Source organism: Nyctereutes procyonoides, unplaced genomic scaffold, assembly GCF_905146905.1.
Source record: "Nyctereutes procyonoides isolate TBG_1078 unplaced genomic scaffold, NYPRO_anot_genome, whole genome shotgun sequence".
Taxonomy (NCBI): Eukaryota; Metazoa; Chordata; class Mammalia; order Carnivora; family Canidae; genus Nyctereutes; species Nyctereutes procyonoides.
Window position 1 is genome coordinate 11,286,130 of NW_026575043.1, and position 16,558 is coordinate 11,302,687.

Sequence of the window (16,558 nt, forward strand, 5' to 3'; positions counted from 1 at the left end):
TACCAGCAAGAAATGGCACCTAAGCAAGAAAGGATCAGGAGGGCATGGTTAAGTGCGAGAGCTACGTACTGAACACTTGATGTGAAGCGATCTCCTTGTCCTGAGGCATCCAGCTCGCTGTGCCGCTGTGGTGTCCTCTGCGCTCTGCTTCACCAAGGGCTGTAGCTAGCAAGAGAATTAGAAGGAGGAAGAAGGGGAAAGTGAGTCATGAATAATAGCTATTGCACAGCTCTTTATGATTTACAAATGTTACTTTAAAAACTAGGTATCGCATGCCTAAGTTACCCCCACAATTCAACAGTATGAAAAATACACAAGTGAAGGGAAAGTCCTGCCCACCCCCATCCCAGCTCCAGAGACAGTCTCAATTATCAGTTCCTTGTCAATGCCTCCAGAAGTGTCTGTGCATACAAAACACTTGCATCTCTATACTTCATGAAGTGCTTTAACACAAACAACAAAGCATGCAGACCGCCAAGGATTATGTTGTGGGAGAAGTGTTCCTGGATTCTCATGACAATCAACACCATGCAGCTCTCTCAGTTGAGGGAGTTGGGTTATAAGCCGGTTTAGGTTCACTGCCCAAGTTAGCAGTCAAGTATTTCTTGGACACCTATGTGACTGGATTCATTTGCAAGGGTTGCCATAATAAATTGCCTCAAGCAAGGGGCCTTAAAGAAACAGAAATTTATTTCTTCAGAGTTCTGGAGCCCAGAGATTTGAAATCAAGGTAATAAGAGGGTCAGTACCTTTGGGAGCTGTGAGGGAGGATCCATCCCAGGCTCTCTCCTGGCCTTCCTTGGTTGTGATAGTATAACTCCAATTTGTTTCTGTCTTCACATGGCCTTCTTCCCTTTGTGTCTCCTCCTGTGTCTATGTCCAAAATTCATTCCTTTTATAAGGATACCAACTGTTGGATTTAGAGTCCACCCTAAAGCTTTTCCTGGTCACCTCCTCATAACCAGCCTTCTCTACACCCTTCTGTCTTTTGTTTTAGTGGCAGGCCAATAAGCTTAAGTTCTAAGCCACCTCTGAGAGTTCCTTATTTTTTTTTTAAAGATTTTATTTATTTATTCATGCGAGACAGAGAGAGAGAGAGGCAGAGGGAGAAGCAGGCTCCACACAGGGAGGCTGATGTGGGACTTGATCCCAGGACTCCACGATCACGCCCTGGGCTGAAGGCAGGTGCTAAACTGCTGAGCCACCCGGAAATCTCCACGAGTTCCTTATTTTTCCCTGGGTATCTCCTATGTATACATGATGTATATGTGTTAATAAACTTCTGTTTGTCTTTCTCTTTTTTAAAAAAAATATTTTATTTATTTACTTAGAGCATGAGCAGGAGGAGGGGCAGAGGGAGAGGGATAAGCAGGCTCCCCATTGAGCAGGGAGCCCAATGTGGGGCTTGATCCCAGGACCTTGGGATCAGGACCCAAGCTGAAGGCAGACTTAACCAATTAACCCATACAGGCACCCCTGTTTATTTTTCCCTCGTTAATCTGTCTTTTGTCACAGGGACCCCAGTTGAAAACTTAACAGGGTAGAGGAAAATCCAATTTTCCTCCCTTACAACCTCATCTCCACTGAATTAATCAAGTCTGCTAAGCCCTTACTTACAAATAAGGTCATACTCATAGGTTCCAAGTGGACATGAACTTTGGAGGACCATATGCAACCTTGTACAGTGACCTTAGCAAGTGATGTAATTCCTTCCAGCTTCAGTGTCTTCATCTGTACCTCAAAGGGGTTGCATGGGGATGAAGTGAGAAGACCCACTATATGGGCTCGGTGTTGGCTTTGGAGGTCAGTGAATGTTAGTCATTGCTGTTACTGCCAGGTCTTCATGGACATCACCTTCATCTTCATCATGCACTGGAGACACAATCTTCTAGAGACACAAAGAAGGACAGCACATAGTCTCTGCTCCCAAGGAGTCTGCGGTTTAGCTGTGGATGCTACATAACATATCTTAAGTACAAAATGTGAAGCTCTAGGCATGAGTTGGAGCTGCAGACAAAGAGAACACAGTGTGGAAGTGGTCTGAATAGATAACATAGAGGGCACCACACACCAGTGAGCTTTTGAAGGATTCCCAGGAACAACATGGGCCCCTACAGAGCTGCTCCCTATGCCTCAAAGAGAGCACCTCTTCATTTACAAACCATGGAACCTGGCCAAGGACACACATCCCTACCATTGGTGACACCCACATGGCTTATTACTGACAGAGTCTGAGCTCCTGATTCTGAGGGATTTTTATCTCTGCCTTGGAACAGCACACATCTTACTAAAATAACATGGTGTGTCATTTTAGTGAAAAGTCTTTGAGATTTGGGGTTTATGGGAGGTAGAATCACCTAATCTGCTTTACCTCAAGACTCAATCAAAGAACCTCTGTCATGCAATGGGTGGGGCTCATCCCTTCTCAGCGTGCACCACCCATGCAATGTGATATGAAATCTGCAGAGCATGTTATTTGAATGCTACAACTGCTACTGGAAAGCTGAAGGCATTGGTGAGGATCCGAGCAATGGAAAAGACCAGAAGTCAAGAGGCTATGTTGCTTAACATCACACTTGGGAGCACTCAGCAGTTCTTGAAATGACAGTGCAAGTGGCACTTGTAGCCCTCACATCTGGACAGAACTTGGTAAACCAGCCACACTGTCAGCCATGGCTGCGCACTTCTGAAGTGTTCTGCTGAGGCAATTGTCTTTCTTTTCATCTGTAGAAGGCCTTGCTCTTCATGGTACTGTTATAAATAAAATGAATCCTATTCATCATTGAGTGGGGCTAAAGGGTAAGATTGTTTCTCTAATAATAGATTTCCCTGGGGAAAATAATCTGGTTTTCTTTGATATGAAATGAAAGATAAATTGACTCAAGTAAATGTGTTTCCCTTTGAAGAATACTCCAATACACTGAGTTAGGCCAAAACATGATACAGTCAGTGGTTGTCTAGCAATGGGTTATATTCTTAAAATTCAGGTGTGAGTGGCTGTTGGGATTTCAGAAAGGGGCCGGCTTTATAGACCAGTCCACCAAAGCTTCCATACACCTAGTACATCTTTAGTTACCTAATATTCTTAACCCAAATTCTTGGTCCTCCATAAAGAGGTCAGGCATACAATGAAAATACAGCCAGAATTTCCTGGAAGGGTTCGGATATTAACTCCTTGTCACAGAATGGCCAGTCTGTAGACCCTGGTGTTCAGTTTGAAAATATGCCTGCTATAATCTTTGAGATTACAGAAAGGCAAAGAGGTTAAGTTTCTTTGAACTTCCAAGGTGTAGAGAAAGCCCTTGACAATCCTTTACAAAGGTAAAGAACCACCTCCTTTCTGATCTCTGTACCTTTCTCCTGCTTCCTAGCAAAAAATTGCAATGACAACAATGATGGTAAGAGCACAAGCAATAATAATACAATGAGGATGATAACTAATGTATCTAGAGAGTTGAATATGTTAGGCGCTGTGCTAAATGCTTTACAGATGTCTTCTCATTTAACCCTGCCAACAGTGTGATCAAATTAGTACTACTATTATCCCCACTTTACAAGTTAGTGACAGAGACCAAAGGTCACATAGCTGGAATTCAGCCTTGGCAATCAGCTCAAGCCTCACACCCTTTGATAATACCCCATGCCCTCTGCATCCTTCTCATGGTGTGGAATCCCTTGAAACATGTGCATGTGGACAGAAAAAGTTTAAGCATAGACTATGGGAAAAGCTGGAAGAGGCCTGGATCTGTGGAGACTCCTAGAGAAGGGACAGCACCAGCGGGTGGAGGTGAGATGCTGTCCCATCGACAGTTATGCTCAGAGGAAGATGGAAGCTGGGTGATGTTAGAATACAGGGAAAGAACACAGCAACCCCCAGGATGAGGTACCTCAGATATTCATAAAGGCAGGGGGCAACGGAGACCTCTGTCAGCGGGCAGGAAGGGTCAGCCTCTAGACTAAGATTCTGAGACAGACCCTGATATTTGTGAATGCGGAGCCATCTAGAAACCTGATTGTGAGCAAGGTCCAAGTCAGACCACGGTACACAGGGATCGCTGCCCAGCCTCGTGATTACTGGAGGGACTTTGTGAATACGGGCTAACCAGTGCTGCCCAGACTTCTCCCCCGTGTCCTTGCTGGATTTACAGATCCCCAGCACCTTTCCCAAACTTCTGAATGGGAACTTATGTTTTTGCAGGCACCCGAGTGATTCTTGTGATCAAGGAAGTTTGAAAAACACTGAAGGTGATTACTCAGAGCCTGGGGCCACACCACAAGTAGACGTTAAGTACAGGGAATCAGGAATATTGTCCAAAGATCTTAGGGTCACCAAGTGTCCCCGTTTGCCTGGGACTGAGAAGATTCCTGGGACATGGAACTTTCAGTTTTAAAGAAGGGACAGTTTCAGGAAAACCCTGTTTCTGATAAAACCACATCCATTCTTGCCATAAACCTCACATGACCTCAGAATACCAAACCTATTTTCCTTTCCCAATAGAATCCATTTTCCTTGGACTCTAAGGAAAGCCTCTCTGAATACAGTATTGCATCTTGAAGTGTGTGTTTCTGAAAGCTCCATTGGCCTCCCAGAGGTATTTGCATTTTTTAAGAAGAGGGACTATAATTTGTTTTGCCTCCTTCCTTTGCAGCTGAAATTAGAGTATCTTCAAAATTCAATAGTAAAACTTATAGCTTCATTTCAGAAAAGTGATACAAATACCTAATTTGCAATTTTAAGTTTGCTAGAGAAAATTAAAATTTACACTTTTCTTTCAAAACTGTACATTCCACTAGTCAAACTCAGATGTGAATTCTTGTCCTTTTAAAGTAATTTTCATTTGGGGGCACCTGGGTGGTTCAGTAGGTTAAGCATCCCACTCTTGGCTTTGAGTCAGATCATGAGATCAGGGTCATAGATCAAGCTGGGCTCGGTGTTCAGCAAGCAGTCTGCTTGAGGTTCTCTCTCTCTCTCTCTCTCTCCGTCTGCTTCTCCCCCTCCATGTGTGCACACACTCTCTCTCTCTCTCTCTCTCAAGTAAATAAATAAATCTTTTTAAAAATAAAATAAAACAATTTCATTTGTATTTAACTTTCTTTTCCTAAATTTGGCACTATGATATTACAAAAAAATCTTTCCACACAAATCTAAAGTCATCTGCTTAAGGTATGGAAGTCCAAATTAAAAAGAAAAGATGGATAAATAATTAAACTAAATATCATATGTAGAGTTAATCCAAATTCCAAAGTGGGGGGAGGGGGGCTTTACAAAAAAATAATTATAATTAAATATAAACAGAAGAAATGGAACGACTCAAGCCCGTGAAGTGACATTTGCTAAGGAATTTGCTTAGGAATTTGCTTCAAGACATCTCAGACATGACTTTTCCCCAAAGCCACTAAGTCCACAGGTGCAATGAAAAGGTAAGATATCTGCTAAGGGATCTTGACTCTGGAGGCCTGAGTTCAGTTAGAAGAGAAAGAGAGTTTTCTGCCTCTTTATATTGCTGTTGCTGAAGCTTAGTGTCGGGTGGAATGAGAACAGGAGCCCCAGAAGGGAGGTAGCTCCAGCAGACTGGTTTCCATGCACAGAGGCTACCTTCATGTGGCCTAGGTTCAAATCCCAGCTCTGCAGCATGTTTGCTGTAGGACCTTAGGTAAGTTACTCAACTTCTTTTTGCCAGAGGTAAAACAGTAATAATATCTACCTTACAAGCTTGTTGTAAGGAGAATTTGTAAGCTAATATGTATAAAGCACTTATAACAGGGTCTGCCACTTAATCAGCACAGTATAAGTATCTGCATATATTTAGAAGGATGGTGGTAATGAGTAGTAAATAAGCCAGAGATCTGATGCAGAACATAATGAATATAGGCAATAATATTGTACTATAATTATGTAATATGATAAATATCACTACACGGGCAATTTTATTATAATATGCAAATGCAGTAAAGTTACACCCTGTATAGCTTAAATATATACAATGTTACATATCAAGTTTATTTAATTTAACAGAATGGTAGAAGTTCCTACCTCTGTATCTTGAGTGTATTGTTTAATTAAAAAAACTGCTCTGCAGCAGAAGCTGAACGATGGGGCCCAATGCAGTCTGCCAAGCTGTCCTGCTGGGTACCCAAGGTGGTGCTTGTCTGAATTAATTGACAAATTTTAAAAATTGGACACTATAGATGGGCACGTGGGGGGCTCAGTTGGTTAAGCATCCAACTCTTGATTTCAGCTCAGGTCATGATCTCAAGGTTGTGAAATCAAAGCCCATGTTGGGCTCCCCACTCGGTGGGGAGTCCATTTGAGATTCTCTCTCTCCCTCTGCCCCTCTGTCCCTCGTGCACACTCACACTCTCAAGTAAGTAAATAAATATTTAAAAAATAAATAAATAAAAATAAAAATTGGACACTATCATATAAAGATCCAGATGTCCAGCTGTTTTTGACAAATAAAGATTTGTTTTCACCAGACTCACATTCTGCATGGCCACTACCAGATGGAACTAAGAGGGCTCAGCTCTGAAATGGAATGCATGTGCCCTGATTTATCACAGACCCCACCCAGCCTGCTTCACTAGAGGCAATTGAATTGGCAATACTTATTTTAAAGTAAGGATCAGCAAACCATGGTCCATGGGCCAAATTCAGCCCACTGTCTGCTTTTGTAAATAAAGTGTTATTGGAATATGGCCACATTCATTCATTTACACTTTGCTCGTGGCTACTCTTCACATTGTAACAGCAGAGCTGAACAATTGCAACAGAGACCACATGGCTCACTAGCTTAAAATATTGATTCTCTGGCCCTCCATGGAAAAAAATTTGCCAAATCCTGCTTTCAGGTGGCATCTTCACTAGTGCATATGCTTTAAAATAGCTTATTTTTTATTTTTGGACAATATATGGTTTATTTAAAATTTGAAATTAAATTATTATTGTTTAGAGGGAAAGTGAACTAATCAGAGACCCATTATCTTGGATCACCGAAAAACTAAAACATTTGGGGGCTTGATCCAAGTGACCCACCCATCTCTCCTGGTGGCAATGTGTCCAAATTTCAGGAACAATTCTTAAATCACAAGACAAACATTATGGCAGTGTCGTCTTCACAACACCATCCTAAGAAAAGATACTATTATATTTTGTTATTGATTATAGAAATCTTTCCTAGAGTGTCAAACTCAGTGGCCATTTCCTGTTTTTGCATTTGAATAAATTCAATCTTCTTTTTTTAAAAAAAAAAAAAGATTTTATTTATTTGTGAGAAATACAGAGAGAGACAGAGACATAGGCAGAGGGAGAGGCAGACTCCTTGCAGGGAGCCTGATGTAGGACTTAATCTCAGGACCACAGGTTCATGACCTGAGCCAAAGGCAGAGACGCTCAACCACTGAGCCACCCAGGTGCTCCTAAATTGAATCTTCTTGCTTCTTTACTATGAAAATAAAATTGAGCAAAAGCATAAAAATCAGTTCATCTATGTATAGTAATCTTTAGGAAAAATATATAAAAATTATAATAGTAATGGATCAACATTTCTGTTCTTATAAAGCTTTTTTTTAAGTCATAGAATGATATTATTTTACAAGAAAACTCTGACATATACATAACACATTTTATATGTTCTTTATACAGACACTTGTGTTATTTTTAGTTCTGCCATAAATTTCTATGGAACACAATGTGCATAGCACTCAGCTGATCTTCCCTTTGAACTTGGAATACCCACGTTACTCTTTCTTGTAGACTAAGTCGACAGGGCTTATCCCACACAGATAGACTTCAAGTGTTACCTGGGACCTCTACCAAACTAAACCGTTGGGTTCCAGTGATGTTATCTATTGGCAATGCCTTTTTCATTTGGCTCTGGGGGAATTAATGCATTTAATATGATGTGGATCAGTTCCTGTTATTTGCCTCCTTCAAATGATGATTAAATGGAGTCTCTACATTTTTTTCTCAGCAGGGATTGAAGAAGGCAAATAATTTATTTTAATATTCTGCTAGATTCTTTTCAGCCCCAGGGACATCTTCTGCATCATGAAAATGGTATAGAGTCCATTCTGGAATATGTTTCCTATATACTCCGGCTTGCAGATTCTGGCACATAAAAAGTGCTCAATAAAGATTTGTTGAGCTAATAAATTAAAGTGCTGGGAAATGGGATGGGGAGTGGTTGAAAGCAAAGGCCAACCTTGCTTCAATTCAGTCATTGGATAAGGGCAGTCCTAGGAGGGATTAGTAATGTTGCCTAGGGGCAAGGTGGTTCTCTTTATTCAAGGCATTCCTCAAAGGGTTGGACAGTTGAAACCTGCCTACCAATGGCACTCCCAGCAGCAGGGGAGCCTTCATTCAGCACAAGGAGTCTGGGAGGTCCATTACAGCCTCTACCACATGTGATTGCTCAATAAATATTAGCCCTGCCCTATAAATAGCACCCACCCCCCACCCCACCCCCGTGAATGAATAAACAAAGAACTCCTATTCCAGTTGATACACCTGTTTATGCTTAGTCATTCTAAATTGTTCTTCTTGGCCCTGTGGACATGTGGGGAAGAGGAGAACGTTCCTTCCCTATCTTCCACATTCATCGGCGCCTCCATTCTGAGGTGACACCAAGCAGGTAGACAGTGTGGTGCTGCTTTATGGCCAGAGCTTCAAGGACTTGTGGAAACTCTATTTGTGGAATTCCAGCCATAAGGGGCAAAGAGTGGTGTTATCTTCAGAGCAAGTCTTTGGTCAGTGAGATTTCCCCAGCACCCTTAACACTGCATCACAGCCAAATACCAGGCAGACCCCAAACACTGAATTCCTTGATTGTTACAGTTTTATTTCATTTGCTCATTTTTTTTTCGGGAAATAAAATGATGAGTCTCATGAATCCTCTCTCAATCCCAACATTCCATGAGGAATTTGCGATATGTCAGTTATCGCTAGTGGGTATTTGTCATGCGCCAGGCACTTTGCATGCATTAGATCATTTGGTTTCCTCATCAGGAATATGAGGATAATAATAGTACTTCCCTCGAAAGGGGGGATGAAATGAAATAATAGAACACTTAGAATATAGCCTGGCATGTAGGAAGTGTTATTTTTACCTCTCTGTATTCCTGACTGTTCAGAACTCACTGCATGATCGTCCTGGGGCCTACCCTTCCTTGGGAATTCTAAGCTCCATAGATTTCCTGACCCTATCCCATTTTAAGTGTCTCCCCTTTCCTCACGGCTCTCTTGGGCAATCAAAACAACCTGAGTCTTAGCTCTCACTCACTATCTGTATGTACCCACAATTTGTATACATAGACAAGTAGTATTTCAAGGCTGATATTTCCCATAGAGTGTTCAGCACTCTGAAGTGAGGAGTTGGTTCGTAAGCCAATTGTGTTATGTATCCCCCAAACCCATTTAACATGCCAACTCTTCCTGTGCCTCTCATTATAACCTGTCTCTGTCCTTCTTGAACTAAATTACCACATGATGTAATCATCAAAACTTCACATCTGCCTTCTGTGATATCCATAAGCCAAACTTATGTGTGTATAATTAAACCAATCACAGGCATATTAGAAACACATGCTTACCAATTAGACTTGTAAAACAATAAGCCAAGTCTCTAGCATCTGTGTTACTTTTGACAGGAGAGGAGATATTTGATAAACTCATGAACTATTTCTAAGTGGCCCAAGTAAGACCTCAGAACTGTTCTCAGTCTGATATATGCTTTTTGCTTCAGGATAATTGTTTATACCCTAGGTTCTTAAATTTGGCTGCACACTGAAACCATCTGGAGAACTTTTTTTTTTTTTTTTTTAAGATTGCATTCTTTCATTCATGAGAGACAGAGAGAGGCGAGACATAGGCAGAGGGAGAAGCAGGCTTCCCACGGGGAGCCCAGTGTGGGACTAGATCCCAGGACCCCAGCATCACAGGCTGAGCCAAAGGCAGATGCCCAACAACTGAGCTACCCAGGTGCCCCTGGAGAAATACTAACGCCCGGGCCATATCCACAGTTTCTAATTTAACAGGTCTGGATGCATCACAATTTTTAAAGCTTCTCTGGTGATTCTGATTGCAAGGAAATTTAAGAACCACTGATCCATACCACTGTCAAATGCACCCAACCAAACAAATGGTTATTTAATTGATCACAGTTTCATTCTTTTATACATATAGTGCACCTTGACGCTTAAAGACAAAATACATCAAAACTTTCAACAACTGTAGGCTGTACTGTATACCAAGTGATATACAAGGAACTATGCATTTCCAGAATATTCTGTGCTCTGGCATATTTTGGAATGTTCCATAATTATACAATTTCATAATGGGTAAAGAAATGTTCCACTAGACATTAATAGGGGTTATAGGAAAGAAGAAGGTTCAGAACTACATAAATTAAATTAAATGTTATTTACTGGGGATTTCTCAGAAACTTTAATACACACTAATGTGCATATAAATCTTCAAGAGCATTTCCCAAGCTCATCTGATGCAGAATCTTCCCAACACTCCCTCCACCATCCCAGTGCTTCATAATGTTTTCCAGAATATTCTGCTGAATACTTTGAGAAACACTGATTCAAAGGGTTTGTGTAAAAGGATGGGAATGCTGAAGGAAACACAGGACACAGAGCTGGTGCCCATAGGATCTGACCCTGCTTTGGGAACAAGGGCCCTAACTTCTAAAAGAAGCCAGCTAGAGAAATTGACGAGTCCTTTTTTACTGTTACCCTATTGCTACTGGCAGCAAGGTGCTTGGGTTGCACAGCTCCACCTACAACTGGATGAGTAAGGTCTTTGTCTCCCAACCCGTGCCCTGGGGGTCATAAAGAGGTTCCCACATGTGGGAACTGTAAGTTAGTCACATGGGACATTTAGTATTGCCATGAAGAGAGGGTGAGGATCAGTACCAGGGTTTGGTGCTCTTCCTTGGCCAGGGCAGATGGGAAAGCAGAAGGAGATAGAAGATATGGTACCACATGGAACCAGCAATACTGCTCTTTTAACCTCTACCAAATTCTGGCAGCATGACCTGGGCCAACATTCTCGTCCATTAAATGGGGATATAAAATACCCAAATGTCCTCATGGAGATTAAACATGATCACATAAGTGAAGGGCTGTATGGTCATTATGAAATGTTGGCAATTATTTTTATTATCGTGTTTATTACTATTGATAGAATTCTTTCACGGATTCTAACTGAATAATAACCCAGGGGGAAACTTTATTTGAGAATCCATAACCATGCAAAACACTTCCGCTAATTTTTGTCTGTGTTATAAATGTTGCAAAGGCAGTGAGGGAGGGAGAAAGAGAAGGAGAGAGAGGGTGGGAGGAAAGGAGAGAAAGAAATTTTAAAAATGTGGGGTTCCAAGAGTCTGCAAAAGTATTCTGTTTCACTTGTTCTCCTCTGAGACCTTGAAAGTGAGCTGAAAGTTCACATCACACCACCGTTTACTAGTCTATTGTCTCCTACCATCATCTCAAATGAATCTTATTGACAGATGGTTCCTTTGGGAGAGCACCTTACTGATTAATTGAGTAGAAAACACCACTCATCTTTCTACAGGTCGGCACTTGTTTAGCAAGGCTAAACTGAAGCAACGCACAGGAGTTAACAGAATAAAAGCAGTAGCTTGTTTCCCTTCATATTTTCCTCCTTGTCCTGATTCTATTTTTGCAGACATGCTGTGAACAAGGCTGGGAGGTGGTTTTGCACCCACCTTAACCAGAGCTCTGGAGTCCTGTGGCTAGAGTCTGAAGTCAGTGTTCTCTAGCTTCTAGCTTCAGTCTTCATTCTAAGTCACGGTTCTTTTCATGAATAATCCTGCTTAATTGACTATTTCTCATCCCATTCCTTTTGTCAGTTTGTCAGTATACACACTTGACTTTTTCTCTGATTGGTGCTGTTGGCTCTCTGGTGCTGTCTAGCTCTCTCATAAATTATTATGCAATTTTGTACTAGATAAGCTTGCTTTGTTTCCCACTAAGTGGCTTCCCTTCTTTCCCTTCAACCCATTGTGTAGAAATGCTCCCTTTCTTCCTCTGGTGCCTCTTCCAGGCTACTTGATACCTAGCTCTGGGTAACCTTCTGTCTTTGATGGGCTACCCCCACAGAGACAACTCCTGGGAGTTTTTCATTTTGTATAGATCATCCCAGGTATTGTTGGTCTCATATGACTCCGTTAGCTTGAAGGGATTGAAATACACAGTGCTTTGAATGGCTTTACTCCTAATACATATGAGTATTATATCTTTCTGCTTGTTAAATACAACTGTGCTGAGTACCCTTGACTTCAAAGTTTCCAAAATTGCAATATTTCCATGCTAGTACATATATGGCTAGGTGCCATCTCATTAAACCTCCCACCACTCCACCTCTGCAGAGCCTTGCTAAGCGAGAAGTGGGTGGTTGAGCAATATTCTCCTCACTCGAAGTCAACAGGAAACAGGCAAGCGTGAAGCTTCATTGTCTGTGTAGTGCGAAGAGCCATTGGAAGACTTGAAGTAAAGAGAAACTACTGGAATTGCTTTGAGGACTTAAGAGAACATCTTCACCACTTAAATTCTATAAAATATATGGGAATCTATTATAAAATGTAAACAACAACTCTATAGCTTAGCTTGGGATATCCTACAGATTAAGCATAAATGCACACACAGAGCCAAGTGCACCCTGCCTGGGAGGCCCCTCTCTCCCCACCTTCTGCCCTCAACATCTTCACTGATTCTCTCCTTCTCTTCACTGAGGACACTACTCAAATATCATCTTAGTTGAGGAGAACTCATCAGAACTCCTTTTTAAGAAAACATCCAGACTTGCCCTCTCTCATTGCCTTATCTTGCTTTGCTCTTCCCTTGAGGACCTATTACTGCATATATTTATCAATGTCCTCTCATTGGAATGTAAGTTCTACAAGAGCAGAGACTTTTTGTCTGTGTTATTCACATAGGACAGTGCCTGGCATACAGTAGGCACTCATATATCTGTAGGGTAAATGAATCAATGAATGACCACATAGAACCAAGGCTCATTAAAAGCAAAGAGATTTTTCTGTTCCTTTTTCTATTCTTTTTAGTAAATATTCAATATTTTATAAAAAGGAGTGAAGATTATCATTCAAAAACAACAAAAAAATTTAAATGATAGACCAGGGTAAGTTTAAAGAATAAAAGAAATACTTTAAAATGGCTTTGTGCAATTTAGTTATGCTATTATTATCTGAGATGCAATGTGAAATGTGGGTTGAGTCTGGGAAGTCAAAGACTTAGATCCCTATTCCAGTTCTGTCATGTCCATGCTCAGCATCTTTGATTCAATCCCTTGTCTGTTGAAACTCCATGTCTTCATCTGCAAGTGAAAATAACTATCCCTACCTTTGCAGGATTATGGTGAAGATCAGCAATGAAATCTACAATGTGCCTGGCACATGGTGGGCCTTCATTAAATTGAGTTGCTATTATTATCTTGATCTAAATTTCATGAGTGATATGTTTCCTTATTTAATTCAAGTAGTTGGTAGCATTTAATTTGTAAAATCAGCATCAAGAATGACATTTTTAGCTTTGGACACTAACTGAATCTGCTTATTACCATGGAAGAATAAGTTTATTCACTTTGCAATTACATTAACGTAGATTACTAGCAAGTCAGGGACTATTTTACCTTGTTGATAAGTGACTAGAAAATTTAAATGAATAGTAGTAACCAGGAAAAAAAAAGACAGAAAGAAAAGGAGTATGTATTAGCTGCCTAGCTCACAAAAGGAGCCAGAGAAGAAGACCTAAGCTATACAAATGATCCACAACTTTGGAAAAATGACTCAAACTACAGAGTAAATCGACAGTAGATTTTTATAACTGACCAGTTCTCAGAAAGCCTGGTTCTTTATCTTCTTTCTTTTTTTTTTTTTTAAGTATTCCCCTTTCTGGATATTATTTTTCCAGTTGTATTGAGAAGTAAAATGACACACATCACTGTTCAAGCTTAAGGCATATAGCATGGTGGTTCAGCTAACAACCAACATCTCATATGGAGACAAGAAAAAAATGAAAAAGAAAAAAATTTTTTTCCTTGTCATGGGAACTATTAAAATTTACTCTCTTAACAACCTTCCCACATATCATGCAGCATTGTTAACTATAGTCACCAAGGTGGACATGACATTCCTACCACTTTATCTTATAAGTGGAAGTTTGTACCTTTTGACCACTTTTCTCTATCTGCTACTCCCTCCACTCCACCCTCCCTCCATTTCTGCTAATCACAAGTCTGATCTCTTTTTCTATAAATTTGATTTTGGATGTTTTTTTGTGGAGTTTGGAGAGCGGGGGTTGGAATTCACATAGAAGTGAGATCTTGTCTTTCTCCAATTTATTTCACTTGGCATGTCTTCATGATTCATCCACATTCTCACAAATAATAGGATTTCCTCATTATTCATGGCTGAATAAAATTCCATTTTATGTAACTAACACAAGTTCTTTAGATATTAAAATTAACTTTAAAATGTTGTCAAGTGGCTGTAATCTATCAGGTCCTATGCTTGGCTCTAGGATATCATTCTACACAAGTCAGAGACCTGGGACCCCAGAACTGAAACTACAGGGGAAATACAGTATAGAGCTTATAACCATGCAGTGTGGTAAGAACAGTGATGGGCAGGAAAGCAGCACACATTACAATGTTAATGGCCATCTGGTTCTTAAAGTGGGTTGATGGGTGCATAGATGTTTGTTTTTATGATGCTTCATAACTTACATATGTGTTATATATATGTATATTACATATGTTACTTTTTGTGTATCAAATGTTACATAATTTAAAAGGTGAAGTACAAGGGGCTTGGAAGCTGCCGGGGGTTCCCCATTGTAACCTTGTGGGTGCCACATCTAAGCTAGAATGATGAGTAGGAGTGAGCCAGAACAGGGGATACAAGAAGAGAAGAGTGTCCTCAGGAGGGAGGAGCACAAAGAGGCTTGGATGAGGTGAGGGAGAGCAGGATCTGTCTGAGGAAGACATTATAGTCTAGCATGGCTGAAACATGGAATGCAGGGTGGGAAGAGGTGAGGGATGATAGTGGAGACCAAAGCAGGGGCCCAAACATTGAGGACCCTGTGAGCCAGTCAAGGAAATGGAATTTATCCCAAGGATAATGAGGAGTCCATGGACGAGTTTCATACAGCTGAGTTACAAGATTGAATTTACATTTGAGAAAGATGAATCTAGTTGCAAGGTGAATAGTGAATTAAAGGGAGCAAGACTAGAAACAAAAAAAATCGCTTGAGACACATTTTTTTACTTATACATTTTGCAAAGATCAGAAAGTAGAAAATGTACAGCACTGGTAAGAGTGTAGAGAGGTAGGGAATATAAATTGACATACTCTCTTTAGAGAGCAATTTGTCAATACTTATCAAAATAAAGAATTCATATACCCTTGATCTCACAGTTCCACTGCTAGAAATATATCTGGCAAATAAACCTGCACACCTGTTAAGAGATGTATCTATGAGATGTTCATGGCAGGACCCATAGTATAACAATTTTTTTAAAGAAATATATTTTTTTTAATTTTTATTTATTCATGATAGGCACACAGTGAGAGAGAGAGAGAGAGAGAGAGGCAGAGACACAGGCAGAGGGAGAAGCAGGCTCCATGCACCAGGAGCACGATGTGGGACTCGATCCCAGGTCTCCAGGATCGCGCCCTGGGCCAAAGGCAGACGCTAAACCGCTGCGCCACCCAGGGATCCCTATAACAATTTTTAAAAAGAGTTAGATCCTTCTGTGTAGACGTAAAAAGAGTTCTTAGTTGTGTTGTTAAATGAATAAAGCAAGATGCCCGGTATTGAGTATGGTGCTCTCCCATGTGTGTAAAAACTGCACACATATGTGTTCACTGATACATACGTATATTTGTGAATGTATAAAATCATTTGGAAAGATATATTGATTGCCTCAGAAGAGAAAGCCCGAAAAACTGGGAAAGGAGAAAGTTAACTTTTCCTTTTTTTTTAAATTTTTATTTATTTATGATAGTCACACACAGAGAGAGAGAGAGAGAGAGAGGCAGAGACACAGGCAGAGGGAGAAGCAGGCTCCATGCACCAGGAGCCCGACGTGGGATTCGATCCCGGGTCTCCAGGATCGCGCCCTGGGCCAAAGGCAGGCGCTAAACTCCTGCACCACCCAGGGATCCCTAACTTTTCCTTTTGAATATGTTATGTTATGTTATGTTACATTTTTATGTTATGTTGTTATGTTATGTTTGCTGTAGTATGTCACTGTGATAAGAAATGTAACATGAGATCTACCTCTTATTAACAATTTTTTAAGTCTATAATATAGTAGTATTGACTACAGGTACCACGTTGTACAGCAGATCTTTAGAATTTATTCATCTTGAATCTTGACTAACTGAAACTCTATGTCCACCAATTAGTGTTTAATTAAAATCTAATACACATGATGAAAAAAAATCACATCATAAAATACATATGAGAATGTGTATCAGTATTATGTTTTAATTAAACACCGTGGGGATTT